We start from the raw sequence: 27,714 nt of genomic DNA on the forward strand, positions 1-27,714 counted from the left end.
CAAGACGATGTCTAGGGAACTGCCAAACTCACCCCTCCAGAGGTCATCAACAGGGCACGTGTCCCACACCTGCCATGAGCCCATGCAGTTGACTGTTGCACCTGACTACTCAACAGTACACCCCAAGACCCTCTCAGGTCTGAGCATCTACATAGCCACCCACAAGGAAAGTTGAAGCAGAGGTATCTGGTCAACCTTGAGCCACAGACTCCCGGTGAATTGCCAGCAAACAGGAACCATCAGAACTGCAGCCTCTGCTGGGAGATGGACACCTGGCTGTACAGCATGTGAGTCCCTCGTGGGAAGGCAAGTATTGGGGGTGCCACACAGACAGAAGAATCTCGTTACCGAGCTGTTTGCCACATCCTGTGTACCAATGGTCTTCAGCGTGTGGAACTCACTGTCGATATCCTCTTAGCAGTGTAGACTGTTGACCCCACTCTACCAAGAAACCATGGTTGCTGGGCCCAGTGGACTTTGCAACATAGCAGGGTGGGGGCTGGGGGGTTCTTTATCTTTTATTTCCCTTTTGTACAGTTCGAAACAATAATTAAAGTGTGCGATCTGGTTAATTTTGATCTGTGTGTAATACACCCCTGTGAAATCGCAACAGTCAAGATAACACTCATCACTCCCTGAGCTTCCCCCCCACCCTGCCCCTCCAACATCCATCTCTCCTTCTCCCCCACACTCCCAGTGTCACCAGTGTCACTGACGAAACACCGTAGAGCAGTTTATAATTGTCATACTTTATAGTCTTCTACACAGGAGAATAATAAATCTCATGTTAGTGATATGTAGTATGTCATGCTTTTTTATACCCAGCGTGCCATGATATAGATATAAATATTTGCTTTTAACCACTTCTGTACCCTCGGATTATTTCCCACTGGAGGATATTAGAAATAAGGAGGCATCAGGAGCTTGTTACAAATCTTTGTTTATATGCTTCCATTTCTGCTCACTAAGCAGAAAGTAGAGCCAATGGTGGGTACAAGTTTATCTTTGCAAGAAACTGAAAACCCTGTTTCCTTCCTGTTATTTTTTTTTAAATGATTTCCTTTCTATTCCTATTTTAGGGGGTGGAAAGATGACTCAGTAGTTAACAGCACTTGATGCTCTTTCGAAAGACACAGGTTCAGCTCTCGGCACCCACATGTCAGCTCACAACTGCCTATACGTCCAATTCCAGGGCATTCAGTGTCTCATCTGACCTCAGTGGGCTCTTGCATACATGATACACAAACATACACTCAGGCATGTAGAGGAGAGGTTCTGATGGTTTGACTTAATCAGGAACCTGTGTGGACTGACACTGAAGGTCCTTGTTCCCAGTTGGTTTTGATCAAATCAATAAAGTTGCCAGCAGTCAGTGTCTGGGCATGGGACAGGGCACTTAGAGTCTTGTGGGTAAGCCACCCAGACTCGGAAAGAAGGGGATGCAGTAGCAACAAGAGATAAAGCCAATCAGCCATGTGAAAGCCGGGGTGCACTTCCCTGATTGGGTCTGGAGTAGCAGGGGAATGTTTAGGAGTGCCCAATCTTTGAGTTACCCAAGGCATTTTAAGATGGGTGTGTGCATGAGTCTCTGCGTGCATGCATGTGTGCCTGTGTGCGTGCGTGCGTGCGTGTATGTGTGTGTATGTGTGTGTGTGTGTGTGTGTGTGTGTGTGTGTGTGTGTGTATGTGTTTTCCATTCACGGATCCGAGGCTCAAAGCAGTACAGCCAAAAAAATCACCACAACACAAGCATACACACATATACACACAATAAAATTGATATATTTTTAAAGCATTTGTTTTTATTTTATGTGTATAAGTGTTTTGCCTGCAAATATGTATGTCCATCATGTGTGTACAGTGCCCAAGGAGGCCAGAAGAGGCCACTGGATCCCCTAGAACAGTGAGACAGTTGTGAGCTTCCACACCGGTGCTGAGAACCAAACCTGGGTCTTCTGCTTTTAACTACTGAGTCAGCTCTTCAGTCCTGAGCCAAATTGTCTTCCAAAGCCATGGTTCCATGTTGCAGGCCCTCCAATTCCTGTTTACATCTTTGTCAGCGTTTGGGATGGTAGGCACTCTGACGGGTATGTTGTGGGAAGTGTAGACTTTGTCTACATATCCCCAATGCCTAAAACCCTAGTACCTTTTGGGCTCACATGCCCTCTGCACATCTTTCCTGGTAAGTTGTCTGTCTGGACACAGGGACCCCTTTCTGTTGAGCTCACTGAGTTATAAGCTGGTCATATATTCTAGTACAAGTCTTTCATAAGTTATGTATTCTGCAAATATTGTCTCACGACGTTTGGCTTCTTTTTAACTTTTGCAGCAGTACTCAATAAAGTCCTATTTACCGAGGCTTTCTTTTAAATCTGATAACTATTGATCCTACTTAAGAAACCTGTCAAGCCTAAGACTGCTGAGATTTTCCATTACAGTTTTTTCTAGACATTTTAGCTCTAAAATTATCATCCATTTTAAAGTATTGTTATTAGTAGCAGTAAAAGCCAGGAAGTTTGGTGGACCTGCCTATAACTTCAGAGAGAGAAGTATCATGAGTTCGAGGCTAATCTGGTTCACATATGAAACTAGAAAACTTACTAAGCTATAGACCTCATTTAAATCTACCAGTGTGGGGCACCGCTATATGGTTCATCAGGTAATGTACTTGCCAGTAAGCATGACTACCGGAGTTCACACATATAATAAATAAATAAAACGTACCATACTTCTTCTTAATGTAGTTCTGCTTTAGGACATAACTCTGGAACCGTTTGCCTTCAACTGTTGGGTCTCCTCTGTCTCCTACAGTCCATGCCAGTCCCTCTCTGTCCTGACATCTTCATTTTATATATACCGTGAGGTAAACAGCAAGATCTTTTTCGGTTTTTTCTTCCTTTCATATGAATTATCAGTTTTCCCAGCACCCTTTGCTGAAGGAGAATCCTTTCTTTAGTAGAATGGCTTTGAAAGTTCCACCAAATATCAGGGGATATCCGTCTGTCTTTACATCGGGACAATAGCGTCTTGATTTGTGTCATTGTATGGAAGGTGTGGAAATGAGAAGTCGGGTCTGTTAGCCTCCTTCTTTGTTCTTCGTGTGTGTGTGTGTGTGTGCGCGCGCGTGCGCGCTGTATTTGCACATCCCTTATATATACATTATATACACATTATATACACATTATTTCTATTATATATACATTATATACACATTGTGTATAGTATATATCATATGCATTTTAGGATTATCACCTCTTTCTTAGATGTACCTCACAAATGCCATAGGAGTTGAAAGTTAAGAACTGCTTTAGAGAAAGCACTGCTTCCCTTGCTTAAACATGGGGCTAGAGAGCTGTCACTTTAAATACACGAATATACACTGCAAACCTAATCGAGAACTTATAAAAACCAAAGTCAAGTCGCATGGTAATATATGCATATATCCCAGTATTTGAAGGTGGAGACAGGCAGATGGAGAGAGTTCAAGGTCATTCTTGGCTACACTGTGAGTTTGAAGTCCTAGACGGTTACATGAAATGTCATCAGATAGAAGGTTAGACAGGCAGATCTTGTGAGTTCCAGTCCAGTCTGGTCCATACAGTGAGTTCTGGAACAGCCAGGACTACATTGTTAGACCCTGTCTCAAAATAAATAAGTTAAAACAAAACACAAACAAACAACAAAGCCTGAAGAGAAAGTAGGGCATAATGGTGTGTTGCCAGAATCTGGGAGACAGAGGCAGGAAGAGCATCACAAGTCCAAGGCCAATATGTTCTATACAGTGGGTGTAGCCAGAGAAACAAGGTGAGACCCTGTCTCAAATAACTAAATAAACAAGGAAATGCGTAAGCATGAATTGTAATTCACAAAAACGGCTAAAACAAAACAGTTGGGTGAGGTAGGAGATGTATGATTCCATGTGTATTCAAAATGCAACGTGATTCCTTTAAACTGACAAACTTTTAAATAAAAATAAGGTTCCTTTCATACTAGCAACTAAAAAAAAAATCAACTATGGAGTGAACATTTGAGTCATACCCATTGCTAATTAGTGTTTTTAAAAGCCTATGCACTCAAAGTTATTCATTTAATCAATAGAAAGTAGCCCAGAAATAGGAGTTTTTCTGTTTTCCCGGAAGAGCGGAGGGAGCTGAAGGAGGGAGGTGGAGCGTTCCGTTTGGTGCTGCATCAATACAGAAGTAGATAAGAGACCTTCCAGCCCTGCATGCGCAGTCCCACCGTGTCTACTTGCAGGCATATTTGTTTACGGGTAGAAAATAGCCCTCAGGGTAACTGCGTAAACCTCAGAGCACGTTTATAAAGATGATGGGTTTTCAGGTGATTTTCTCTTTTTAGCTTTGTTTAATAATGAGCACTATTCTCTAACTAAAAGGCAATAAAGATAGCTTTAGTTTGAAAAGAAATAAAATCTAAGGAACGTTGCTCATGATGTGAACAAAGGACACTTTTAAATCTAAGTTAGGAGCTGGGGACATTTTAAAGCCAAGCTTAGGAGCAGAATCAGTGTCCAGGAGGCCCCAGGCTCTATTTCCAGCTCCAGACCCCCCCCCAAGCCATCACTAAGTTACGAGAAATAGAAAATAAACAAATGGAAAATAGACCATGTCCCTATTTATAATTTGTAGCCCATTTGCATATAAATATAATAAAAGGCAAATTTCCCCAAGCTATAAATAGCTTATTACATAACACTAGAGGACCTTTTGAAACAAAATACTTCCTGTTAAAATATTTACTTCCTTCTCCTTGTTACGAAAACTACAGATTCTAGCAGCACAAGTGAAAAACAGGGGGGCTCTATTTTCAACGGGGGGGGGGGGGAGAAGCTGCTAGAGCCACCAGCTCCCCAGAGACAAACCTGCTGGGTACCACAGTGGGAACTAGAAGGGGCCAGAGACACCAGGTGTTTGCCTGTATAAGATCAGACAGACATAGTCCCATGGTGGAAGCTTAGATAACAGTGCTTTGCCTTCGTCTGGATGTTGTGGTGGCAGACCCATCCCCCCACCCGCCCGGATACTGAGAATCCTCTAGAAATCATCAGGCAATGCAGAATCACTCGCTGACCCCCCTCCCAAAAGGGGGCATGTAAGAACGGGCTGCCACCGGGAGAGAGTATGAACCTGGCCACATGGGCTTGCTGGACACTGAACACTGTAGGGGGTAATCCCCAGAGCAAAGAAAACAGCAGCAAGGGTGTTAGGGAGAATGAAGCCTGCGGAAAACTGAAGATCACAGATTCTCTCCCACCCCACCTCCTTCTCCACACTGCATACTGGTGTTCACCTGTCAGGAGAGCCCTCTGAAGGCAAGTAATGAGTCAGAGATTCACGTGGGATTTAAGCCTAGAAACGTCAAAGGAAGAACACACACACACACACACACACACACACACACACACACACACACACACACACACACACACACACCCTGATTAAAAATAATCAACCACAGAGAAGGAATCACCTACAGAAGACATGTTCAAGATACTGTGTTGCTAACAAATTTCACGCAACACTCTTTCTGGAAAATAATCCCAAAGACAAAAACATAAGAAGTGAAGGTTCTCAGAGGGCAGAGGAAGGTGGAGAGAAAGCTAGGATGAAAACAGAAAAGCCATGCATGTACGGCTGGAATGTACTGAGTTCAGCCGAACACAGGATACAAATAACACCAGCTCAGCACAGGGCCAGCAGACCAGGAAACCACACAGCAGGAAACAGTCCCAAGAGTCTCAGAGGAGCCTGGAGAAAAAGGCCCTCAGCATTTCTGAGGCGCACACATGTGGGAGGGGAACTAAAGGAATGCTGTAAGCGCATAGTAAAAAATGCCTCATAAGAACAGACCTCATAAGAACAGCTTGGTCAGGGACCCCTCTATAGCCAAGGTTGATAACCTGAACCCAGAGACATCCCTCACTCAGACACCATCGCCCACCCGTGGGACAGTGCATAAATAGAGACTTAGAGCACATCTGGAAAGACGCCACCCAGATGAGTCCTGTGGATGGAGAGTCTCCCCCAGGATCCCGACCCTCAAGTCAGAGACTTCTGTTAGAGACTACCCTGACCTCCAGCTAAGATGTGCCACACAGGCGAGCAGCTCGGAAGACAGGCTTAGGACTGTATGTAGGTAGGAACTCGGTAGAGTGTGAACCTGGTGACGGCCCTCAGCATAAGAGAAAACTTTTGTTATACTAGTGATGCGTATTCTGCCTCCTTGCTCACTACGAGTGCAATAAAGAATAAACATAAGAGAGCCTTCTTGAAATAAAGATGATTTGAATCTGCTAATCAAAAAAATCATATTTATTCTAAGAAAATCCGCATAGGTAATTCCACACATATATATTCCTACTGAAGTGACGCAATGCCAAAGATAAGGAAAATGGCTCACATCATAGTAAGCCTGGCCACTCAGAGCAGATCCAGAATGGAGCTGGTCTACAGTCTACAAAAGCCCAGTTCCAGTGATCAATCACTTCCATCAACGAAGCCCAACCACCTACAGCCAGGAGGTCAGTGCTCCAAACACCAGCCCAGAGAGCATTTCATATCAAGTCATAGTAGCTTGAAACAACGTAAGCGTCCTGTGTCAGTCATGGACCTAGAAGTATGTCAGGGTGTTGGCAAGGCTGTGTCCCCTGAGGAGGCTCTGAGAAGGCCCTTAGGCCGCTTCCGACTCTTGTGGGCTCAGGTGCTCTGGCTGCAGCTTTCAGACTGCACCCTCTCCTGCTCTTTATATGCCCGTGTCTAAATGTCTCCTTTTTATTATATTATTTACAATAGGGGATCTCGAATTACCCCGTTTTAACTGGATTACCTCTTTCAAGATCTTATTTCCAAATAAGACCTATTTTGAGAACAACACACCCTTTCCCTCTGCTCTGCAGAAAAAGACAATTCAATCCATAATTCTGAGATAACAAATAAACCGAGCCCAGAACACAGCAAGAAGCACAGTTAGAAAAACAACGGCAACGACGACAGACTGAGGTAAGCCTTAAGCGTCAGCGACGGAGCCAGGTCAGCCCAGTGAGGCTGTGACTAGAGCAGATGTGGATATCAGCTTCAAATTGAAACTGAATTTGAAAAGAATAGCAAATCCAATTTCCTAATGGATTTCTTTTAGCTGTCACTGGTCTTAATTCTAGAATAATTCATCTTTAAATAACAATTATATCTTGGCTTGAAGAAGCAACCAGTTGGATGATTATGAATTTTGCTTTGGTTTTTTTTTTTTCCTACTGTCCTATTCAAGTAAAAATTACTGTTTTTCACGGAAAACGATCTTAGTGCGAGAATGATCTTAGTTTTATAAAATTGTACTTGACCTACCCATGGAGTCCTAAGTCCTGCTTCAAAAGCTGACAAAGGTGACCTGGGGGCAAGGGGACTTATAGTAAAAGGTTTTTTTTTTTTTAAACTTTGTTATACAATTCTGTACACTTGAACTCTTATTGTGACTATGTTGCTTTGAACAAAACCTAAAAGGTCAATTCTCTGTCCCTGTCTCCCTGTCTCTCTGTCTGCCTGTCTCTCCCTCCCCATCAGGAGGTACATCAAGGGAGCCAGTCCTGGAGTTGGAGGCAGGGTTGGGGATGCTGTGGCAGCAAACAAAAGATGTCACCATGCTGTGACAGAAGAGTCCTTTGACTACAGGTGTCACCTCATCCATTCAATTACAGCCACACCTGACCCCTGGAGACACTCATGGCCTCCAAGGTAGGCAAAGTGAGGCATAGCTGCTGCTAACTTAGGAGAAAATTTAGTAAAAGCCAGACGTGGTAGCACGTGCCTGTCTTCCCAGCACCCAGGAGACTGAGACGGGAGGATCAGTATTTAAAGGCCATCCTGCATTACATAGTGAGTGTAAGAGTATCCTAGCTACATGAGAGGCTAGAAAGAAAGGGAGATGGTGAGAAAGAAAAGGAGGGGGGAGGAGGGGGAAGAGGAGAGGGAGAGGGAGGGGGAGGGGGAGGGGGAGGGGGAAGAAGCACCTGGGTACACAATGGTTCTAGTGTTCACATTTTACAGTTCCTCTTTTTCGTCTGTCTGTCCCAGGTGGTTGACAGGAAATACATAGTTGATTATGTCTCTTCCTGTTATTTTGCCGGGAAGCAGGAGTTTCTGAGGCCACATGCAGTCAGCTGGATTGCATAAAGCCGGGCACAGCACAGGCGGGTCTGGCTTGACCTACTTCCTGAAATCTGCTGTTGGTTCTTCCATTGGACCTTTGTAGCCTCACATACAGGCCATCCTGACGGGAGGCCCCGACTCAGGGTTAAAGGGACGAGCAGAGGGGTGATGCCAGGGAGGGCTGCCCCAGAACAGGTTCCTAACCTGGTCAAGCCCTTCCTGCTGGCATGGAGAGATTGGGTCTACAGGCGTGCACATGCTCGACGGGCGTGCAGCTCTGGGTTCAATCTCCAGAACCGTAAAACGAAATGAAAGATCCATAGTGCAGTATCGCAAACAAAATGCGTACACTGGTAGTCAACACTCAGAATAGCGCCCCCACCAGAACCCTCACACTGCACTTTCACAGCCACACCCATCTCCGTCCTGCTCCCATCGCTGCCTTACCTCTTGTAACCACTACTTTGGTTGACGGTTTTAGGAGAGATGTGTTACTGTTTGGCGTGGTGTGGGTGCGCAGGCACGTGCACGTGATACACCTGAGTGCCCGGAGAGGACCACGTGTTTCTCCGGAGCAGGTGGTTAGATTTACCACCCCGCCCCCGCCCCCATCTGATTGCCTTGAGACATAGTCTCTTGCTGAACCAGAAGCTCACTGACTGGCCAGCAAGCTCTCCAGACCTGCCACTCTGGCCCCAGTGCTGAGGTTAAGGCTCCTGTAGGCGCGCCTGGCTTTTTACATGGAAGCAGGGTATTTAAACTCGAGTCTTTGTGGTTGCAGAGGGGACATTCTTACCCACTGACCCATCTTCCCAACCCCATGAATCTGCTTTTTGTTCGTTTTATTTCAAGAATGTCGTGTGTGTGTGTGTGTGTGTGTGTGTGTGTGTGTGTGTATTACACAGAACAAGATGCTGTTAAGTGGAATAATATAGGAAGTACCCTTCTCGTGTTTTGTCCCTTAGAAGAACAGTTTGTTTAGCCCTTTACCTGTGGAAGGGTACCTGGGTTCTCAGCCTGGAAAGCCGTTATTTCTCCAGCATCCAACCCTGTCTGTTATATGTGGTTATTACCGCTAGCTATGATTTATATAAAAACACTTGAGCAGGTCGTGGTGGTGTGTACACACTGGATTGCCCAACTCGATTAACTTCTTTGTTCTTAGTTTACTAGAATCCTTTTACTCTTAAGTTTCAAAAGCATCATCAAGAATACTCCTCACTAGGAGAATCTGGGGCCGATGAGATGGCTCACTGGATTTAAGGCACTTGCTGCAAAGTGAGGAGACCAGAGTTCAGTCCTCGAGACCCACCTGGTAGAAGAGAACTGATTCCCGTAAGTTGTCCTCTGACCTCTACACATAAACTGTGGTGTACCTCTCTCCAAAGGCCCCAAAATAAATGTAAGTTTTTTTTTTTAAATCAAGAAGAGTCTAGCTCACGATTTCCTATCCCCTGGCATGCCTTTGCTGAACATTATAAACTTCAGGCTTGGTCTTACTCTCTGCCCTTGTCAGAGTTGCTGAGATGGCGTATACGGGCTGAGCGTTCAGGGTTTATCCACGTAAAACAGGCTCCCATTGAAGGGTCTGAAGCATAGCAGGCTAGTGGTCCTCTGTGCATAATTTTACTTCATAATTTTCTATTCATACTGTGATATCTGATCACAGTGCAAGCCTGAGATGTCCTATATTCAGACAACTTTAAATTACATGTTTTGTTTTGTTTTTTTACAGCTTAGTTGAATTTTAATCTCGTTGAAATTTATAGTGAGTGGTGGGGAGCAAGGAGCATTATTCAATAGCTCATGTAGGGCCGGGATGACATTTACCAACTACAAATATAACTTACAAAAGTTATAAAAAATCAAGTCAATGTCTGCTTATTACTTGATTTTCTTTTTAATCAAAAGACTTCTTGTGCCTGAGTGCATCGAGCAAACGCATATACATGACGTTGGGGAGGGGCACACATGTGGAGGCCAGAGGAGGAGTCTGGGTTAGCGCTCTCCTTTGAGTGGTTCTGGGCGTCAGTCAGGGCGCACGGCTAACACCTTTACCAGCTGAGCATCTTGCTGGAACATACTGCTTGATTTTTATCGCTGCTGTACCTTGTACCTTTGTGACTTGGCAAAGCATTTCGAGGTACATATTAGTGAAACCGATGCCCGGTCCTCCAACCCTCTTAAGATTTATGATGTACAACCCTCAGAATGATTCAGTGGGCCGTGGTGCTTACCACTAAGCCTGATTCCCTGACCCCATCCCTGGGACCCACGTGATGGAAGGAGAGAACCAACTCCCTCAGCTGCCCTTTGACCTCTACTCCAATGAGCATGCCCACACATGAAATAGATAAGTAAGTATGAATAAATTTTTAAACAGAATTAAAAGTCAGGGGCTGTGAAATGGTTCAGCATTGCCCCCAAGTCTGATAACCTATGTTCGATGCCCCCCAGACCCACGTGGTAAAAGGAAAAAGGACCAACTCACACAAACTGTACTCCGACTTGCACAAGCCATCACACCACGCACAATGTCCACATACAAAATAATCCAATACATGCAATGAAATTCAAGATAATTATTACGATCTAGAGGGTGCGCTGCCGGGAGTGAGGAGACTTGAGTGTGTGCACTGACCGAATTTTGACAAAGGATCCAGGATGGAACCTTTGGTACTTTTTAAGATTAAATGAGCCGGCTAAGTTCTTCCAGGGATTTCTTTTAGGAATTAAGTAGGCTACCTGATCAAATGTTGAGTTGGCCGTTGTGTTATGCAGTCATCTTATTGAGAGGCACGCTAAGCACAGCTGGGTAAGGATCAAACTCTTGGTATGTGGACTCTTGAGTGTTAACAAGAGCTGGGCTATGTCTGATCTGACTTTACTAGAGACACGCAGTTGAGGTGATAATGGGGGTGGAGTTGTCTACACAGTCACGGGATGTATGCGTGCAGAGTCAGGTGTGCATACGCCCGCACTGGCTTATTCATAAACATGCACTCATGTTTATTATGGCCAACGACATGGACAATTAGCACTTTCTTCTATGTCAAAACAATGTTAAAGGCCCAGCTACACGACAACTGTGTCAGAGCCTCCACTGCAACGCTGAGTCATATATTAAAAGCAAACACCAAGTTGCGTGCGGTCACGAGGCATCTTAAGAGGAAGAACAAATAACCAACCTTGGAGCCATGGTCCTGAGGCAAGAACCAGGTGTCAGCTACAGTTTCCTGTCAGAAACCCCCAGGTAGCAGGGGCTTGGATTTCACGAGATGGATGCAGTCCCTAGAGACAAAATCAAAAGACAAATGTGGAAGACGGCGTCAATATTGACAAGCTTTTCTCCTGAGGAACAGGCTGAGCTGAGGTACTACGCTGATGTTGATTTTGTTGGTATTATTCGATGCACCATACATGAATGACTAACGTGTCATTGTAAAATCAAAGGTTTAATTTGAAAAGGATATTCACGTCATAAGTAATTTTTGAAGACTAAGACAGTAAGATGTTATATAGTAAAGTTTACTGTACTCGTTTATTTGCATAGGGTCAGGCACTTGATGTATGTTTACATGTACATGTGTACAATGTATAATGTAACATAAATATTACATAACTGGGGTCAAGCACATAATGTACAACATATGTATATTAATACAGTTTAGGGAACGTTTTTTAGATACCGATGGTGCACTTGAGAAATAAAATCCATGGCTAGAGAAGGCTCATTAAAATGCTGCCTACTCTCCAAGACAACCTGGGTTCAATTCCCAGCATGCACATGGCAGCCCACAACTGTCTGTGACTCCAGTTCTAGGGGATCTAATCCCCTTTCCTGGCCTTTGCGGGCACTACATATATAGCACATGGTGCACAGACATACATGTAGGGAAAACATACACACATAAAATAAAAATTAAAAATGTTTTAAAACATAAATGTAGGGGTTGGGGATTTAGCTCAGTGGTAGAGCGCTTGCCTAAGAAGCGCAAGGCCCTGGGTTCGGTCCCCAGCTCCAAAAAAAAAGAACAAAAAAAAAAAAAACATAAATGTAAAAATCTAATTTTTTAAAAAAAAATAGATATGGATCTCAAGAACAGAAACCAGGAACTGGTTTAAACTAGAATATCAGCTTGGGTTCTGATGGCAAGATTGATGCTTCTCCTGTTTGCTCCAGCAAGACTGAGTCTCCATTTCTTTGTTTTACAAGGCCCATGTGATTGCTATGCTATGAGGGATCTTCAGTGAGGTCTTTTTGAAAAATCGGAAGAAGAATTAGGATGGAAACAGTGAGGAAGTAGAGGGCTGAGGCAATGTGTCCACTGGTGATGAATGTGGTTTGATGGCTGGTCTCTATGTCAGGGTGGCAATCAGCTTCTAGAAGTCAGGACAGGTATTGGCTGAACAGTCAGAATATCAGACGTCACTGTCTGGAAACACGAGGCAGGTGAGAAGGTAGGATATGAACAGGAAGTATGAGAGCAAGAATGCTTAAGCAATGATGGCATTGCCTACCATAGGGTAGCATGTGAAGGGGATTTCTCAAGGTGTCTGCTCTCCTAGGTTCAGGTAAGAATACTAGTAGAGGGCTGGAGAGATGGCTCAGCAGTTAAGAGCACTGACTGCTCTTCCGGAGGTCCTGAGTTCAAATCCCAGCAACCACATGGTGGCTCACAACCATCTGTAATGAGATCTGACGCCCTCTTCTGGTGTGTCTGAAGACAGCTACAGTGTACTTATATATAATAAATAAGTAAGTTTTTTTTTTAAAGGATACTAGTTGAGGGCTGGAGAGATGGCTCAGTGGTTAAGAGCACCCGACTGCTCTTCCAGAGGTCATGAGTTCAATTCCCAGCAACCACATGGTGGCTCACAACCATCTGTAAAGAGATCCGATTCCCTCTTCTGGTGTATCTGAAGACAGCTACAGTGTACTTATATATAATAAATGAATAAATCTTTAAAAAAAAAGATACTAGTTGAGAAAGAATGAGGATGAAACATGGGAGACTGAAAAGATCTGTATTGAATTGTAGGAGAGACATGGGATTTTGTCTGGAACTAAATGCATTCCTATCGGTTGTTTGGGTCTGTTTCATAAAGACATAAAGGGTGAAGAACTTCTAGAGCTGCTGCTGATTAATGGAAGAATAAAATGGAAGGGAAATAATTGAATTAAAGTAATTTTATCAACTGAGAACCTGAGGATGTATATTACTATCAATGACATTATGATAATTAATTTTAGGTTATTTGCTTTCGAGGCTTGTGGAGGAGAATAATAGGGGGCTTTTAGATCAAACAGAAGAAGTGCAATCGCAAATAGAAAAACTTTATGGAAAGCATTAGATTGCTTAATCTCTTAGGTCAAATCCACGGTCTTACCGACCTGACTTCTCTGAATAAATGTGTAATTGGGGAAATCACAATGTAATCCCAAGAAAAACGGCTAGTATCCGCAAAGTTTTTATTAGATTACATGATCTCTTCTGGACTACAGCAGAGCTGATTGATTGGAAGTCAGCCACACTAATTAAAATACAATCCTTAGTAATAAACAGAAACATAGGGAAAATGATGCATGATGAAGCATCATCCTGACTCTGGAGCAACAGACGCCAAAACACTGCTTTGGTTACTGTGAAATGCCAACTGACACGGTGAACAGACCTCACAGAGAGTCGATACAATGTTTACGTGTGATCCATGAAGACCTTTTGCTGTGGGAGGCTTCACACTGTTGTAGCAGAAAACTCCCTCAGCTCGCTGCAGGTGCCGCTGCACGGATTAACAACTTTACCCAGTCACCTCCATCCCAAGAAGCCAGATGGCCCCCAGGTCAGCAGAATGCGTCAGAGCCCTTGTAACTTGAGTCTGGTGGAGCAGTATTAGCTTTCCTACGACAGAAAAGCAGCCAGCATGCTCACAAACCAGCCAGGAGGTGCGTACTTGCTTCCTGGTCCCCCAACCAAGGGAGCTGTCTTAGGCCACGTTCCTGGGATCACAGCCACATGACCAAACTCTCTGCTGCATACTCTAAGCCTGCTTTAACCATAGGAAAGGCATCTGATGAATATGGCTGCTGTGTGCTCATCTTGTTCCCTCTTCGTGCTATTTCTCTTCCTCTATCAGCAGGAAGCACATCTCTTCTATTCTTTCTGTACTTTAGTGGGAAAATGGAAAATTGCCCTAGCACTAAAAATAAATAAAATCCAAGCCTGAATGAGTGCCTAATGGGTGCAGCCTATACACTCTGCCACAGGCCCGAGGATCACATGTCTCCAAGGGACAGAATCACCAGGCAGGTTGTCATAGTAACACGGTACTAGAGGCAGGTGGCAGGCTGCCCACGAATGTCAAGCACAGGGGACTCAGCAGGAGCTATAAGGATAGTACCTGCTGGCAGTCTGTGATCCTTCTTGGAAAACATTGTCTATACTCACTATTTTGTGTCAAAAAACTAATATTAAATATACAGAAAATTATTCTTGAAAATCCACAAGAAATCAATTTATTTCAAGTGAAACATCGCAAGTCATGTGTTCTCAGGCTTCAGAATCCAAGCGCTAGAATTGTCAGTAATAATTTGTCCATTTCATCTTCCCTGATATTATCCAGTGAGGCTGTGGTCTCTGTGGCCGCATCCATTTACACAAGCAGAGGGACTGTCCCACACACCCACTGCCCTAACCTCTAGCCTGTGCACACCCTCTTTATGCTAACATCTACATGCCAAGGATACATCTCTAAAAGGATTCCCTGGGGAGGGGGGAGGTGCTATTCCTAGTGGTGTACACCTTGGGAGGTGGCAGGCAGATCTCTCTGAGTTCAAGACCAGACTGCTCTACATAGCAAGCTCCAGGCCAACAAGGACTATACAGTGAGATCTTGTCTCAGAAAAAAAAAATTAAGAATGTTATTTCGGGTCAGCATACTGGCCTAACAGATAAAGCCCAACAACTTGAGCTCAATCCCTGGCCCTATGCGATGACTTCAGATTATTCTTTGACCCACACGTGTCTCCTAATTCACCATGGAAGATGATGACAGCTTCTACCCTACATAGTTTCAACTATTTGTGCTATATGTAGCCATTTTTTTCTTTATTGGCATGCATGTGTGTGTACATGTGGGTGCATGTGCATGTGCATACATGTGCGAGTGCTTATGTCTTTCTCTGGCTGTTCTCATCTGTTCACATATATGGAGGGAGGCCAGAGATCAATCCTGGGCATCCTCCTCCATCGTGCTCTACTTTATTCTTTAAGGCAGGGTCTCTCACTGAGCTGGAGCTCACCATTTCAGCCAGACTAACTGACACTTGCCCTGTCTAACACCTGTGTTCATCTTTTCTCACACCTGTCTGCCCTGTCTATCACCTGTGTTCATCCTCTCTCACACCTGCCTGCCCTGTCTGTCACCTGTGTTCATCCTCTCTCACACCTGCCTGCCCTGTCTGTCACCTGTGTTCATCCTCTCTCACACCTGCCTGCCCTGTCACCTGTGTTCATCCTCTCTCACACCTGCCTGCCCTGTCTGTCACCTGTGTTCATCCTCTCTCACACCTGCCTGCCCTGTCTGTCACCTGTGTTCATCCTCTCTCACACCTGCCTGCCCTGTCTGTCACCTGTGTTCATCCTCTCTCACACCTGCCTGCCCTGTCACCTGTGTTCATCCTCTCTCACACCTGCCTGCCCTGTCACCTGTGTTCATCCTCTCTCACACCTGCCTGCCCTGTCTGTCACCTGTGTTCATCCTCTCTCACACCTGCCTGCCCTGTCACCTGTGTTCATCCTCTCTCACACCTGCTTGCCCTGTCACTGGCTCTATCATTTTCCTTCATTCCTTGATGAGCTTTACTTTCCCCACTCCTGAGTTTAGAATGGTCCATCCTTAGCAAACAAGAATTTCCATCCTCGTGTTTTTGATTTCAAATGTTACCAAATCCAAACCTTATTCTGAATCTCAGCACAATAGGTCTTCAAAGTCTCCCAGACCAGGGCTGGGAGTGTAGCTCAGTGGTAAAGCACATGCCTGGCACACACAAAGCCCAGGTTCAACGCTTCAGTTCACAGCACTGGGGTATGTGGGGCTGACAATAAATAGAAGTTCCTCAAAGTAGATTTGCTCCTAACTGAAGCCACTGTCTTGTTGTTAAGTGCTGTTTCTCTGCCTGGGTTACATTTCCTGTCTGATGCAGTCCCAGGGTGATGGCCCCAACAGAAGTGATGTCACCCTGGGGTTTCGCGAAGAGGAAGCTGGCTCTAACCTTGTAGGACTTTCTTCATTTGCTTAGAAACCGTGGTGTCAAGAGATTCAGAAGACATCAGACTCAGAGAGGAAATCTGACTGGCCTCGCTTCAGACTCTGTCCCCTCAGAAGTCCTTGTCTCCCCAAATAGAAAACAGAGAAATGACGCTTCTCCTTTGAATATATGACGCAGACCTTGGGTGGAGAGAGGGGTCTGAAGAGTGCGTTCAGTCAGAGCTCCCTCAAACTTTCTCATGTGCTCTGAGAACATAGATGAAGCCAACTCGTTGAGCCCTCTGTTTGGAGTCTTAGTCTTTAAGAGCACATTTCCCTCCTCTACTTCTAGTAACCGCTATTTCAGTCTTCTCTGGAAACCCCACCAGTTACTCCGATTCTCTCTTCCACAAGGATCATCACTAAAATAGAAACGTGAGAAAAGCTAGTTTGACCACTTTGCCCTCTGAGTTGAGCTAACGTCAAGAAGCTGGGGCAAGTGGGGGAAGCCACTGCCTCTTAACCTCTTCTTCCGTGTCAAAGAAAAACAAACCGAAGCTCAGAATTAAACAAGTGTTTTGTCAGTCATCCTCAGGAAGGGGCCATACTTGGAATGTTCTCATATTTTAGGAACTTTAAATACAAGACCACTGAATGAGCCTTTGCACAGCATCTTTTCCCAGAAACTACTGGGTTACGTGCTGGTGTGTTTGTAATTTTTTTCCCTAAAGAGGTCTATAATTTTTATCAAATTCTCAAAATCCTTCAAAGGTAAGCATTAATCAAAGAATTATTTTTAATATCTGTTATTGTATAACACAACGCCAACAAGAGCAGTAACACCAGTCGCCTTGTTACCTCACGGTCCCAGTCGAGTAGTGATCTAGCTGCGTGACTGCTCAGTTCAGGTCCCTTATGCACCCAGAAAGTCAGCTGAGGTTGCTGTCATCATAAGACTTCTTTTCAAGATGGCTCACCCACATGGCTTTTGACAGGAGGTCTCAGTTCCTTGCCCCAGCACAAGAGGACAAGTGCTGCTTTCCCCACCCTGCCCAATTTCCCCGTGAGTAAGCCAGAGAGAAGGCAGGAAAGCCTTCCAGGACTGCATCAGGAGTCCTCAGGACAAATGCTGCTAATTCTTCTACAGGCTATGCTGTGAAAAAGCAGTCCACTCTCATTCTCTGGGGGGAATTTGGGTCCACTCTGAAGTGCAAAGTATCAAAGAACTTGTAAATATGTTTCCAAATTACTAAAAAAACAAACAAACAATAATACTTTATATAAAAAGAAAATTCACTCTTACACACACACACACATGCACACTCACACACACACACGCACACACACTTGTGCACACATCCTTGTCATTTATTAGATAAAAGTTTATGAGCAGTCAAGAACAGAACGAAGTCTTACTTTGTTTCCTTTTAAGTGACTAACTATTCCGTGCCATAAATGGCCCACTGAAGGGGAGTCAGCATACTAAAGGCAACATTTTGTTATCTTTGTGGTCCACATCAGGGTATCAGCACGTTCTCCTATTGCTTCAACAAAATCCATGTGTGGGCTGATGTTATTTGAGAGAGAGGGAGAGGGAGAGGGAGAGGGAGAGGGAGAGGGAGAGGGAGAGGGAGAGGGAGAGGGAGAGAGAGAGAGAGAGAGAGAGAGAGGTTGAGAGAAAGAGAGAGAGAGATTGAGAGATTGAGAGAGAGAGAGAGAGAGAGAGAGAGAGAGAGAGAGAGAGAGGCATTCACTCACAAGTCATACAATTCATGGTTAAGATGCTGGCGTCTGCTTGGCTCTGATGTGGAAACCATGACAGGTGGCATACATATATGCAGGGGGGCGGATTATATCGCTGAACAGGGGAACCTAGGGTCCTGTGATCTCCCCTGAGGGCATGCTCCCGGTGACATGACACCCCCTACCAAACTCCACCTCTTAGAGGCCCATACTGCCCCACAAGATTGCTGCGCAAGGGGCTGAAGTGGTGGTTCAGTGGTTAAGAGCATGTGTAGCTGTTTCCAAGAACCTGACTAGGCTCCCAGATCCCACAAAATGACACACGACTCACTATAACTCCAGGTCCAGGGGACTCAACACTCTCTTCTGTCCTTGGTCGGCACCAGGCATACATGTGGTCCATACACATCCATGCATGCAAAGCACTCATTCACGTAAAAAAATTAAATCTAAAATGTAGTTGCTACACAAAAGACCGAGCCTCTAACACATGAAATCTTAGTGCACACTCAAACGTGTCAACCACAGCACCAGAAACTCTGTACAGACAGGACCCTTAGGTGCCAGTTGGATTTAGGGTCAAGAGTAACGTATTATTTTTGCAAGTATGTGCCATAACCCTCTTTTTCTTTCTTTTTTAAAAACCAAGTCTCCAGGCTGACCTTGAACACACCATTCTCCAGGCTGGCCTTGGACACACCATTCTCCAGGCTGGCCTTGGACACACCATCCTCCAGGCTGGCCTTGAACACACCATTCTCCTCCTGTCTGGGGTCACAGCATGAGCCTCCATAGTCTGCTCTCAATGCACTCTCTATACTGCGCCAGTGTGCATTTGGGGATATTCTCAAATAATATGCCCATCCACATACCTCAACTGTCTTTAATTTCATCAGTGAAGTCATTTCTAGTATCACATTAGCCACAAGCCATCAATTACACCAGAAAAAGAAAGTCCATTTCCAATCCGTAGCCTACTAATTAGCAGAACAAACACAGGTGACTTGGCACTTGCACGGGCCACAGTGGGCGGCCCTTCCGATGACACGATAGCTGATATTCTTGCGGGGATGGATGACGACACTGGGCATGGTGGCGCATTCTTGTAACCCCAGACTTAAGAGGTTGAGGCAGGAAGATTGAGAATTCGAGGCCAGCCCTGGCTGCATAATCAATTCAGAATCACCCTGGAGTGTACTGACTATGAACTGAGAGTTTGGTCTTCGTTGTTGTTTGGTATTTGTTTGATTGGTTTGGGTTTTTTTGGTGATTGTTTTATTTTGTTTGTTACTGGGTTTTTTGTTTTGTTTTGTTTTGTTTTTTGTTTTTTTTGTTGTTTTGTTTTGTTGTTTTGTTTTGTTTTGTTTTGAGACAGGATTTCCCTGTATAGCCCTATCTTTCCTGGAACTCACTCTGTAGACCAGGCTGGCCTCGAACCCAGAGATCTGCCTGCCTCTGCTTCCTGAGTGCTGGATTAAAGATGTGTGACCACCACCACCCAGCTGAGAGTTTGTGTGTTTAAACAAACAAACAAACAAATAAAAAATGGTAACAACAGTAAAAATACTATGTGCCACAGTTTAGAACTTAGACGTCCCCCTGAAGTCCATGTGTTGAAGTGCAGTATCCAGACCAGCGGAGTTCATGGGCGGGACCTTTGGAGCCAATAGGAAGCATCTGAGGTGGGGCCTATTTGGATGGAGTAGGCCTATGAAGACCACATGGCCCTGTCCTTTTTCCTTTAACGCTTCTCTACCACCATGAGATAAAGGAGGTTTTCTGCTCTCGTCTCACAGCAGAATACCGTGCCATAGCCCAGGACTAGTGATGGGCCAAGATGCTAAGGAATAAAATCGTGAGGCAAGATAAGCTTTCTTCTTTTAAGTTGTTCGGCTGCAGTGATTCGTTGTAGTGACGGAAAGGGGGCCCTGAGTGACAGGGAAAGCTGGCACTTTCAGAAGCCTCGGGAACCAGTACGCAGAAGAGTTCCGAGTTCGGAGAAGCAGAGTAGACAAATGCGTAGGTCATGAACAAAGCTCAGTGGGCAGTTCTCGGGCGATGTCGGAAGACCAGAGGCTGGCAGGAGCATGGGCGGTAAAGCCAGCGAGGCTTCAGAGAAAAATGAGGGCTGTCAAGAAATGAACTAGAGTTTATTCATGTTACAGTCTGGCAAAGACCTTGTCCTCATCAGAGTCTCTACCTCTGCGATAAAATACCGCCATCAAAAGCGATTTGGTAAAGATAGGGTTTATTTGCCTTACATGTCCTGAGTCACTGCCCAAGGCAGGAACTTGTTGGGAACCGAAGCAGAGGCCATGGAGGAGTACTGCTAACTGGCTTTCTTGCTTCTCCCCGGGGCTTGCTTCGTTTTCTTTCTTTCTTTTCTTTTTTTTTTTTTTTGCTTTTCTTTCTTTTTCTTTTTCTTTTTTAGACAGGGATTCTCTGTGTAGCTCTGGCTATCCTGGAATCCACTGTATGGACCAGGCTGACTTTGAACTCAGATCTGCCTGCTTCTGCCTCCTGAATGCTAGTATTAAATGTCTGTGCCATCACTACCTGGCTTAGTTTACTTCCTTTCACACCTCAGGGCCACCTTTCTAAGGGTAGCCCCTCCTACAGTAGACTGGGACCTCCTATATCAAGCATTAATCAAGAAAATGCCCACAAACTTGTTTACAACCAATCTTATGGAGGCATTTTCTTAGTTAAAACTCCTTCTTCCCAAATATGTCTATGTTTGTGTGATGTTGACAGAAATCAACCACCACAGGACTTGTCTGCGTTCTGTCGAATCCCTGAAACATTATGCAAGGTCAAGCTTAGAAGTGATGGTCTAATTTATTTGGTGGAGGAAATTTTAAGCAGAACATTTGGGCTATGGCCCGAGTATCACCAGGTGCTTTTACTCAATGTACATTGGGAACCAGAAACAAAAAAACAAAACAGAAAGATTTGAAAAATATTTCCCAGAAAAGCAATGCAAAATGGGACCAAAGTGGACATAATTGTGAAAGAGATTAATGCCATTAAAAAGACCACTCAGTTGGTCGAGTGATTGGAGAGCATACCTGAGGCCCTGGGTTTGACCCTCAGTGCTCTGGAAGTGAAGCCAGGAAGGTTGCATTATAGTGTAAGATCAAACTCAGCTATATAATGAGGACAGCCTGGGCTACACGAGACACAGGAGACTTAACATTAGCAGGACTCTACCACAGTGGCCTCGACGTATAATAGTCTAAATCCTTCGTTCTCATTCTGCTGTCACAGGACCACATCGTCTCCTTGACTTTGTTCCTCTGCATTCAGACATTCCCAGATCACTTCAGCCTTGATCCGAAGGGTCCATAATCTGCTCCTCCTGGTGACAGACCCTGATGCTATCCACATGGTGCTGACTTTGTAGGTGTGTACAACACAAGTCCGGTAGACCACAGAGGCATCCCAAGGTTTCAAGGGAAGGCCTGGGGCCAGCCAGTGTGCACCAAGATCAGATTCCCTGCAAGAAGCCACTGAGAGGACGATGCCTGACAGAGTCCAAGTGAAGCGGAAGCCGAGATGGAGACCCCAGAAGGGCGGGCATGACTCGTGTAACAGGAGAGTCAGCAAGCTCTGTGTGTCCCACTATTGGCCACAGCTACATGCTTTAGTTTGTTTTGGGGTTGTAGGTTTACTTCCGACTGTTTTTTTTTTCCTTGGTATTTTCCTGCTTTTCTCTTTTGGAGAAGGAATGTGTACCATATGCCATTTATATCTTGGAAATATTCAACTTGCTTTTTACAAGGTCCTTGCTTCTGACTTTTCTGTGAGTCTCAGACAAAACTTTGGACGTGGACTTTTACGCCATGATGAAACTGTTAACGTGATGGGAATTCTCAGAGACGACTGGATACATTTTGTAGTCTGAGACAGCCGTGAGCCTTCGGGGGATTAAGTGAAATACTTTGGCTTGAATCTTGAGTACCTCACCAAAACTGATGGATTGAAGTCTTGGGTCCCAATGCAGCAGTGCTGAGATGCAGGGCTTTTAGGAGGTCCACTTATGAATTCATACCTTAATAGGCTTTTTAGATAATGGCACCGTTGCAGTTAGACCTGGCAACCTGTTAGCCTGGTTTCTGTTCTCTGTCCTCAATAGGACAATCAAAGACTCAAATAATAGAGAACAGAAAAAGAATAGTCAAGATCAAAGAGGTCTAGTCCATTTCTATGTTCCTAACATAAGGTTTTGGCTTACATAGGCAGCACTGGATCTGCACAGCTAAGTGGTCCTGGTCAAAGTGTGGCCCCGCTCACCCTTCTCGGCCCTAGACATTCCTGTGAGGTAGTGTGAAATCTCAACTTTCAAACACTGTGAAATCTCTTTGTGGGAGACAAGCGCCCCTCTCCTCAGGGACAGGCTTCTGGCCTTTTTCTCCCTCCCATTGTGAGAGTCCTAGGAAAATTCTAATTTCTTGGGGTCTGTTGTTTCAATAACTCAATGGGTGAAGAGAGAGGCATAGGTCTGTAGAGTATCTTTATTCCTTTGAGAACTGTTACAGTGCTGGAAGCCTTAGGGACCTAACTGGAGCAAGTGGGTCATTGGGAAAGTGTGTTTCATCCCCAACATCCCCTATGCCCATGGCGTGCTCAACTTTGCTCCACTGTCTGCAGCCACTGGTCCTCGGGACCAGACAACAGGATATTTAAATCTCTGAATCCATAACCCAAAAAATATCTTTGCTGGGTATTTAGTCAAAATGGCAAACATCTGACCAACACACCGTATCTTCAGGACAACAAGTGACAAATGGGAGATGTTTACAACATGTGCGGATATAAAGGAACATTTCTAAACTAATACAAAGACTTGCTGTAGAACAGTTAGAAACAGGATCCTAATCCCACAGAGAAAGGTGCAAGAGATGGAATTCATGAGAAGACACGTGTGCTCGCCGCCACACTGCTTAACAGCCCTCAAGCCGAGAGCACGGGATCATTCGTTGGGAGAAGGAACCGTCACGTGTTCATATACAAGGATAAAGGTAGAGCTGTCACAGAGTCGATAGAAATGATTCTCAAAGCACATTAGACACAAAAAGTAAGCTACATTAAGAAAACACACAGCAATGACAGGTATATTCAACAACGTGCAGAGCTATGCACACGGCCCCTAGCTCGCACAGAGCTGTGCACACGGCCCCTGGCTCACACGGAGCTATGCACAGAGCCGCTGGCTCGAAATGGTTTAGTGCATAATGCTTCGACTTGACAACAGTGCAAAAAGCAGCAGACATTCAAGAATTCCACATATCGACAGCTGGGCGGGGCAGTATATGCTCATAATCCCGCACTCAGAAGGCTGAGGCAGAGCAGCGCCAATGCAGTACAAACTTGCATCGTTTCCCAGGCTAGGGAGCTTTCGTGCTGTTTTTAGTCTGACGTAGTGCACAGCCCCTTAGTCTTGAGGCAGAACAGAGACCCCCTCAGTGCACTGTGTTAATCAACATTGTGTTATAAAACAGGCTGTGTTTGGTGATTCTACTCGACTGATTTAAGTGTTCTGAGCATATTTGGATAAATGAGATTAAGCTATCATATTTATTAAGTTAAATCCATTAGAGGCACTTTCAACTTGTGGTATTTTTTTTTTCTTTTTTCTTTTTTTCCGGAGCTGGGGACCGAACCCAGGGCCTTGCGCTTGCTAGGCAAGCGCTCTACCACTGAGCTAAATCCCCAACCCAACTTGTGGTATTTTTAACCTATGCAGGTTTTACTGAATGTTCACCAGTGTAAATTAAAGAGCACCTACAGCACACAGTGTCTGAGGAACCATGTAAAATAATGCGAGAGGACTGCAGAGCTGGCTTAGTGGTTAGCACAGGCTTGTGGATCTTCCAGAGGAAGTTCACGGCACCCATGTTAGGTTCTTACCACTCCCTGTCCCTCCAGCTTCTGAGGAATCTGACCACTTCCTCTGACCTCCGTGGGCCACACACATGGTAAATACAGGCACACTGATTAATACATAGGTAAAAATAAAATAAAATATGTTTTTCATGAATGACAATAAAAAATACCAAGTTTATGATACCACTTACCTCTATAAGGAAAGAGGAGAATGAATCAGGGTCGGGTCTGCAAAGGGGCTTTAGCTTCATGCCAGGGATGGGACCCAGGGGCAGAGGACTTGCCCAGTGCACGCATGGCCCAAGGTTACTTCCAACACGGCAAAAAGAAAAGAAAAAGAAAAACTCTGCTTATTAAATTGCATGGCTATATTGGTTCTGTTTTACTTCCATCCATCTTTGTTTTGTTATATTTTGAGGAGGGGAGGATTCAAGGCAGGATTTCTCTGTGTAGCTCTGGCTGTCCTGGAACTCGCTCTGTAGGCCAGGCTGGCCTCGAACCTGGAGATCTACCTGCCTCTCCCTCGCAAGTGCTAAAACTAAAGTCATGCAGGTGGCAGTGTGTGTTGTTTTATAACAGGATCTCTGTACACTTCCAGACTGAGCTCGAGCCCATGATCCCCCAGGCCTCCTTATATGCTGGTATTACAGGCATGTAATACCACTCCTGGATGAATTATTAGTCTTCTTACCTTTTATGTATTTAATGTGATAAAGACCAAGTTTAAAAATAAACACCATACAATAACTTCTAGTTTCCACTTTTCTTCCCCAGTTAGGCTCCCATTGCTGGGTACAAACTTGGCCAAAAGTTATATACACACTAGATACATCCGTTATCTTGTAACTTGGGCCCTGGGACAGAGCAATTAGATTCACAGACCTGCTGCACACACTTGTGCATTTTAATTTTAGAAATTAATTTATTTTTATGTACAGTTGTTTAGCCTGCATGTATGTCTGTGTACCATGTGCATACCCAGTACCCACAGAGGCCAGAAGATTCCCTGGAACTAGAGCTACAGGTGTCTGTGAGTCATGCAGGTACTGGGAATCGAACCCCAGCACTCTAGGAAAAAAACATCCAATAATCCCAATCAATGAGCCATCTCTCTAGCCCCCACATTTTCTGTATTTCAGAATGAATTAAGAAACAGAAATTGATAAAGGATAATCACAAAGACTTACAGTTTGGGGGTTGGGGATTTAGCTCAGTGGTAGAGCGCTTGCCTAGGAAGTGCAAGGCCCTGGGTTCGGTCCCCAGCTCCGAAAAAAAAAAGAACCAAAAAAAAAAAAAAAAAAAGACTTACATTTTGTCCAAACAGCAGACAAAGACTCCTGGTCTCCCCCTGCCTTTCTGGTACATGTTATCATTTTAGAGAAGAGACTAAACGAAAGCTGTAAATGTACTTATGCTAAGTTAGCTGTGAGGAATTGTGTGGACCTCCTCATCTGAGGCAACTCTTTTACTAGCATGGAGAAATTTTAATTCTTTAGGGCCAGCTGTTCCAATAGTTTGAAAGTAGAAGGAAGGGTCACAAACGTCTCTTTTTAGAATCCAGTTCTACAGCCAGATGTCCACACAGAATCACAGTGACAGTTTTTTCATCATCAAAGCTGTCATCATAGCATTGTCCAGTCTGTCTCTGGCCTGTCTCCATCATCTGCATCTGACCCAACCCCAACCCTCCCCCCTACTCTCCCCCTTACATGCGCGCCTGCCTTCCTCTCGTAAGGACCCTTTTGATGACACAGAGTTCGCCCACGTAATCCATTTTAATCTTCTCACATCTTAAAATCCATAACTAATCGCGTCTGCAAAAGCCCCTTTGCGTGTGGCATGGCACCGTCACAGATCTGGGGGATTAGCGTCACGGACGTCTCTGCGGTATCTTTCTGCCCACTACGGATGCTGAAATAGTTGGTATGCCCAAGTGCTGTGACTCTTGTTGTGAAGCTCCGGAAAAAGCCCCTGTGCTGCTTAGCTCAGCAGCGGGTCTCTGCCCTGGGGAGATGACCCAATGGTCAGAGGCCAGCCAAAAGGAAAATACTAGGGTGGCAATGTCAGAGCTGGAAAGCCCCGTCTGAAGCCCGGCCTCGGAACCGTGAAAGAAAATTACTCTAAACACCACAGCCGTGCCGCAGGCCTCGCTCAGAGCAGCCAGGCATGGTTACAAATGCCTAACCCAACACTCTCCTGTGTAGAGCCCCTTCTGATTCCCCCATGGTTTAGAAAAGGGAACAGAGAAAGCCTTAGAAGAGGGATTTTCAACCTCAGCCCTAACGATGCTCTGAGCCAGGTCACCTTCTGTCCCAAGGGCTGTCCTGTGCATTGCTGAGAGTTTCCGTTTCCCCAGAGTGACCCACCCAGACCCCACAGTCCTTGTGACACTGTCAACCAAACGCCCCTAGAGGGCAGAGTTGTAATCAACTGATGCCCTGTTCGGGGGAACGCCTCCAGGATCTGGGTCTGGCTACTGCCCCATCCTGCGCTTTCTTGTCCATCAACCTTAGGGGTGAAAGGTGAGGACTGTTTCAGCAGAGGACACTGTCCCTCTACCTCTTGTCACCTAGAATCGGTTTCCTGGTGTCTGAGTCAAATGTTTCCCACTTAGCCCCAGCCCCCGCACGGCACCCCTACTCCCTCACCACCACCACCACCACCACCACCCCCCTCTGCCTATCCTGCTGCAGCCTAACCCCCTGCACAGCCCTCTTCCTAACTGCCTCCCACAGACTCGCTTGTTAGGAACTGCGCCCTAGCACTGTATGATTGGTAGACATTGCTGCCCGGTCTACCGCTGTACCACACAACAAACCTCCCGGACTTGTTTGAAGGTAATCCTCTCAAACAAGCACCAGGAAAGCAGGATGGTATGATTAAATCAGAGGCTTTAAAACCTGAGGTGAGCAAGCCTGTGTGTGTGTGTGTGTGTGTGTGTGTGTGTGTGTGTGTGTGTGTGTGTGTGTGTGTGTGAGAGAGAGAGAGAGAGAGAGAGAGAGAGAGAGAGAGAGAGAGAGAGGGAGTCAGTCCTCAGGGATTAAAACGGTATGAGCAGTTAATGGGAGGCACATTTCACAGTTTTTATTTTCTCTCAGATGCATCCGCAAGATTTGGTCAGTTTCAAGAATTACATTACTAAACTTTTCTATGGCACCCAATCCCATGTCTGTGAAAGGCTCAAAAGCTTCTGGATGGCTCTGGGTGCCTCTCACATTCTGTGAAGAAGGCAGGAGAGGGAGGCCACAAGGGGCCCACCCCGAGGGCTCCTCTCATGACAGAGTGTTCCAGCCTTCTGCCCAGCACGAGATCCTTCCAACGCTGGGAAGCCCCTACAGGCACGCTAAGGTCCCCATCTCCCAGAGGCGTCTCTCCCGCTTCCTGAGATGAATGCACTCTTTCAACTAGAGTCAGAGCTGAAAGGGAGACTCCATTACCCTCTTCTTTCACAAAGACTGTGGTCAGAAACCCACATTCCCAAGCAAAAGACCAAAAGTCGCCTGTGTGTTGGGGGTTATCTGGGGGCAAAAAGAATCTTCCTGCTACAGGTGGGGCTCACAGAGAAGAACATTCCAGTAGGACCAGGATAGAGTTTTAATATAAGAAGGTTCTGCACTCAGTCAGCCATGAACTTGCACCCCTGCTGGAGAGCTGGTGTTTTGCTTGCCCCACCCTG

At 45.3% G+C, this 27,714-nt stretch overlaps 1 long non-coding RNA gene across 4 annotated transcripts in view; it reads right to left on the reverse strand.

Annotated features, from left to right (window-relative positions):
* The window catches only part of LOC148001482 (uncharacterized), a 43,730-nt gene extending 17,359 nt beyond the window's left edge, over nt 1–26,371 (reverse strand). For 3 of the 4 annotated variants that reach the window (XR_015637628.1, XR_015637631.1, XR_015637629.1), the window contains exons 1-3: nt 25,748–26,339; nt 24,230–24,347; nt 11,348–11,450 (exon numbers count right to left, since the gene is read on the reverse strand). This is a non-coding gene — a long non-coding RNA (uncharacterized LOC148001482). Of the gene's footprint in view, nt 1–11,347; nt 11,451–24,229; nt 24,348–25,347 lie in introns of all 4 variants that reach the window. The other variant, XR_015637630.1, reaches the window with a different exon arrangement.
* Nucleotides 26,372–27,714: the final 1,343 nt, after the last annotated feature.

The sequence above is a fragment of the Rattus norvegicus genome, chromosome 14 (assembly GCF_021556685.1).
Source record: "Rattus norvegicus strain SHRSP/BbbUtx chromosome 14, alternate assembly SHRSP_T2T, whole genome shotgun sequence".
Lineage (NCBI taxonomy): Eukaryota > Metazoa > Chordata > Mammalia > Rodentia > Muridae > Rattus > Rattus norvegicus.